We start from the raw sequence: 5,874 nt of genomic DNA, 5'->3' as shown, positions 1-5,874 counted from the left end.
TGGGTGGCAGAGCCTGAGGACCAGAACCTTCTCTCTCCTGATTCATATGTATGTATGCATGCATCTCTGTATGTATGTATATAATTGACACTACTTGCAATAATCTGGAATGCATGTATATAGATATAAAATTTTGACACTATTGGCAATAGTCTAGGACTGGAATGGTTTGCTTGGGTAATGGAGACCCTGGAATGTTATATGGTCTGATTTCACTGGGGCGGTGTGTGTTCAATTCTTCAAATTCTTGAATTTCAAGCCAGAGCTGAGCATTTAGCAATTAAGAAAACTCAGTGAAGTATGGTCTCGAAAAGGGAGAGAGCTCTATTCAAAGTGCTTTTTAGAATATACAGCATTTCCTTCCCTTAATGAATACAGTGATCTAAGCCCTCCATTATTCAAACATGGGGTGAATAATAATAAGGCACTGGCTGGGACTATTAAAGTGAAAAAAATACTTGGAGGGTTTTATAAGCCTTTACATTTAAACTCGTTCGACCTCTTCTCTTGGAGAAAACATTCCCAAGACTCCTTTGCTGCATGCTATTTTATTTTCTATTCAGGTAAGAGTTGCTAAGAAATCCTTGCTCTCTCCAATGTAAGAGGCAGTAGGTTATAGAATCATCAAAAGGAGACACAGGGAATAACTGCAAGGCGATTGCCTTCCTCCTATGGGGACAAATGTTGGATTCCACCCTATAATGTGTTCCTCGTGTAGCTGAATCTGATTTCACTGGTGGGTGTAACCAGAGACCTTTGCCCCTAAATGCATTGCAAGCGGCTGTGGACAACAAAGGCCCCTCGACGACTGACGAGGAGTTCTTCTGGAATGAGCGTAATCCAAAACCCATCACAGAGTTTTATTAGAACCAGCAAAGGCGACAGAACTATTGGTCATGACTCCAAAGAAGTTAGAGAAAACCCACACACTTCAGGTACTGATGCAAAGCTATTGCTTTAGCTGGAGGCTTGCATCAGGGTTTTTTGTTTTTTTGTTTTTTTTTTCTTTTTTAATTTCTTTCTCTTTGACTGAAGGTGGAAGAAAGTACCAGTGTTGTGAAATTTGGGCCACTATTTTGGCTTTATTTTTTCAGCTTTTTGGGAAAATGTGATCACAAACTTCTGTAAGCAGAGAACCTCTTCTGTTAGTTTAAATTTGACACACATCATCTCTAACTCAAGGTGCTTATGGGAACTAAGTAGAACTTAGCCTTAGCTTAACTTGTTTGCTTGGCAATATCCACCGATTTTTATTGTCTTTTTTAGGGGAGAAGACAATCCTTTAAGAATTAATGGAATACAATTCAGACTGAGTCACAAACCTAGCTTTTATCAGTTATCAGGATGCTACCCCAGGAACAGTTCTCAACTTCCCAGTGGGTTTTGAGACAGCAATTATATCAAGAGCAGCCTAATTACTTAGGGCTCATCATTTTAATTTCACAGATGAGAAAATAAATGTTACTGAGAGAAATTCTATACTTTGCACAAAGAGCAGAGTGAGCAGGTGTGGAGCTAGACGCTCACCGAGGCTCATTTACCATGCACTCAGTTGGCTCTGCAGTGTTTCCTTCTGTAGAAAATACATTCTCTAGATTGCACTTTCCATAGGACATTCACCTACCCTTCCTTCCCCAGTTATGCACTTTGCCAAATTTTGGACCAACATATAAACATAAACCTTAGTTTAATTCTGAACTCCAATTTGCTTTTTTTTTTGAGATGGAGTCTCGCTCTGTCACCCAGGCTGGAGTGCAGTGGCGTGATCTTGGCTCCCAGGTTCACACCATTCTCCTGCCTCAGCCTCCCAAGTAGCTGGGACTATAGGCGCCTGCTACCATGCCTGGCTAATTTTCTTTGTATTTTTAGTAGAGACGGGGTTTCACCGTGTTAGCCAGGATGGTCTTGATCTCCTGACCTCGTGATCTGCCCGCCTTGGCCTCCCAAAGTGCTGGGATTACAGGTGCGAGCCACCATGCCTGACCTCCAATTTGCTTTCAATCACCTCTCCTTCATTTCTTGATCTAAACTGGCATCAAAATATGCTATAAATTATGGAAAGGGGGGATTTTTGATGTGTGGGATATCAGAGCATTCATAATTCTGTTTCCAGAAACATACTACTTTCTGGACCACCCCAAATAGTACATCAATGGAGGTTTTGAGATAATTCTATTATGACAGCATGGATGATACTATAATATAGTTTTTATTTTATATGTCTATCAAATCAACTAGTTTTAAACTCAAATAGGGCAGGTGCTGAGTTTCCTACATTTGTAAGTGAATTTAATTAGGTACCTGAATTGGCTGTAGGACATTTTTCTAGACCCAACCAAATAAAAATTTACATTGGGTACATACACACACAGTCATTTAACAGACTCATATTCACACTTAAAAAAATTTACTGTATTTAATAAACTCCTCCTTCGTATAAGCCAATATACTGTCAATATACCAGGCAGCAAGCCATACATATGAGGTCTCTGCCCTCACAAAGCCTCCTGGTTAGCTGGGAAAACATAATTATACAAATAATTGCAAGTGCAAAGAGTTTAATGAAGAAATAAGGTGGGGGCTATGTAGGCATAGCTTTAAGAAGTGTGGGCAGAGATTGCTAAGAGGGCTTTCTGGAGAGTATAGCATTTAAGCAGAAATGTAAAGAGTGATCAGGAATTGATTAGGTAAACTGGGATGGGGAGAAAGTTTATTCTAAGCAAAAGTAACCAACACATGATAACATCAAAGATGGGACAATCTATGGCACTTTTCTGACACCAACAAAAGTCCAGTGTGGGTGAACTGTAGAAATAAAGTCCTGTGGTGGGTTTGAGGGGATGCTGAAGTAATGAGTCAGGAATGTGGTGGCACCAAAGAGCAATCGGTGTTGATGCATTTAAAATTTTGAGCAGCAAGATTTGATTTGAATTTTTTAAAAAATGCCTACATTTCCACATAAAGCATGAATTGGGAGGGTGCAAGGATAGATTTGAAAAGACTAGTAAGGACGCAAATATAATAAAGTTACATAGGCTGGTGGCTTTAACTAGGATGAAAAATGTAGAATAGAAGAGGAGAGAGTTAAGCAAATGGATTTGAAAAATACTGAGGGAGTGTAATCAATCAGTTATTGATTGATTTTATCCATGTGGGAGGATAAAAAAAGTGATCCAAGATAAAGTTGCAAATTTCTAATTTTAACAACTATTGGATGGTGGTACCGTTTTTCAACACAAAAAACCTGGGGAAAGAGCAAATTTGGAGTGGGATGGTTGTAATAACTGTATTACCTGACAATTACTGAGCATTTACTATGTGCCAATAACTGTTTTATATATATGTATATGCTCATTTCATTTTCTTATTACTTTTAAGTAGATACGGTTATGAATAGTTTATTTAACCCCCCCACCACCCCCACACACATAGAGTCATATAGCTGTGCCTGGAAGGACTAAGATTTCAACACAGTCTAATCTTAGAAGCTCTGAGTTTACTTATTACCCTATTTGAGGGTTCATGTAGAAATGGTGATTAGCAAATGAAGTATGTAGTTCTAGATCTCAGAAGCGAAGACTAAGCAAAAGATCTACACTAGGGTCTCCCTGGATTAGTCATGATGGGCTATAAAATCTCAATGTTTTAACAGAAGAAATGTTTATTTCTTGCTCACATGTCCCTCTCTGGTGGCTCTCCTCGGCAGCTCCTCTCCGAACGTTGACTCAGGGATCTAGACTTCTTCCAACCCATGGCTCAACCACTCTTTGGAATTTCCTTGGAGTCTTCCATTGGTTTCTCTGCATTCAGTTAGCTGATGAACTATGAGAAAGGAGTGCAAGATTTCTCATGGTATTTTAAGGGGCGAGAACTAGAAGTGGTATGCACCACCCAAATTATAGTTTCCACCCAAATTATAGTGGCCAGAGCAATTCATGTAGCCATAACTGGTCACTTACATTTAGCTCTTGGCTCAGGAGGAAAATAGATTTTTCATAACCATATAGATGGTGATTGAAGCCATGGGAATGAATGAGCTCACTTAATGAATGAGTAAAGACTTAGAAAGATGGCCTAGGTCCGGTATCTGACAAGATCTGTATAATAATGATGATGATTAGTAATAGCGAAAACTTTTAGAGCACTTACCATGTTCCAGGCACATTTACATATATTAATTCATGGACTCCTTATAAAAGCCCTTTGATGTACTGCTATTATTATATCTTTTTATATAGATAAAGAAATAAAGTTACAGAGATAGTAAATAACTCTCTGGAGGTCACATAGTAAGTAAGTGGCAGAATAAGAATTTGAAGGCAAGTAGTTTGTTTCCAGCGTCTATGAGTTTAATCTATGTCATATGCTACATAATTACTAACCTCAAGTACCTGAAAAATGTCACATTAATATGTAAGTATCTTTGCTACGAGTTCCCAAGGGGCAGGACTAAAACTAATAAATGGAATTTAAATTATGGAAGTGTTCAGCCCTGGAAGAAGGCAGCTCTAACAGAGCTATCTAAAAGGAAGCAAACTGCATCCTGAGCTAGTGAGATTCTCATCAGTTGAAGTACCCAAGCATAAGAAGAACAAATCCTTGGTAAGGATGTCATAGAGAGGATTCAAGCATCAAATGAGTGCTTGGGAGAGATAACATTTTTTATTATTAATTTTTATTTTAAGTTCCAGGATACATAACATTTATGTTCTCCATATATTCACCAATTTTTTCCAGTGAATGTATAACACTTCTGCCAGCCTGATTTCTGAATTAGTTACTTATAGTAAGTTCCAATTTCTGTATTTTCCATGTACTGGCCCTAAAAATAGGAGAAAGGAAAGAAAACATAAAACAAGAATGTGCCTCTGTCATTCAGATCTTATAACTTACTTAAAGAGAGAAGACACACACGTGTGTATCATCCCTTGAATTGCCAGAGAGCCACCTATTTAGAATCTAATCGGGGAGAGATTGAGAAGTGATTTATAGATGGCAGAGGATCTGAAGGTTAGTTCAGATGTGTTAGCTCTCTGCACCAAAGTCCTTTTTTCCCTCCACTATCAAGGTGGTTCTCCAGTTTTAGCAAGCATTGAATCACTTGGACGGCTTGTTAAATCAACCTCAACTTTCTTATTCAGTAGATTTGGATTAGGGCCTGCAAATTTGCATTTCTAACAAGTTGCCAGGTGATGTTGCTGCTGCTGGTCATCTGATCACACTTTGGGATTCCTGCTCCAAAGCTTATCACTCAATACCATAATCTTCTGTTTATGTGTCTAGCTTCTTCTTTTGAACTGGAACACAGACGATCTTGTTTGTCTTCGAATATGCAGGGTCTACCCTATTGTTCCTCAGTAAATTTGTGTGAAGTAAATAATTTGAAAGAAATGTGTAGTTTTCTAGAAGCACAAAGAGGGAAAGAAACTATGGCAGTCAGCAGGGAAGAATCCTATGTTCTCTCCTCTCACAAGTTTGGAAACATGATTCATGCAAGGTGGTGTCTTAGATTAAAAGCAACCTTATGCAAGTACAAATGTGTATACAAATACCCCATTTTATAATTATGCACACAGGACTACAGTCCCCAAAGGGGCATCAGAATATTTTCTTCTCACCTTTCTTTTTTGTCATTTTCCTTCCTCTTCACAGGCTGTCACAGCCACTTCATGAAGGAAAATATTCTTTCTTGTACATTGAATGTAATTTGCCCTTCCTGGAGTCCATTCCCTTTGGGTTGGCGCTGGCTGAACTTTGCAGTCTTCACTGAAGGGGGAACCCTTTCTCACTGTTTTCTGGGAGAGCAGCCCCTTTGAAGTCACAGCTGGCTTGACTAAACTCATTTCCTCCATCCACAATGTGCCTCTGATGTAG

This window comes from Pongo pygmaeus, chromosome 7, assembly GCF_028885625.2.
Source record: "Pongo pygmaeus isolate AG05252 chromosome 7, NHGRI_mPonPyg2-v2.0_pri, whole genome shotgun sequence".
Taxonomy (NCBI): domain Eukaryota; kingdom Metazoa; phylum Chordata; class Mammalia; order Primates; family Hominidae; genus Pongo; species Pongo pygmaeus.
Note: the sequence above shows the minus strand (reverse complement) of the source record.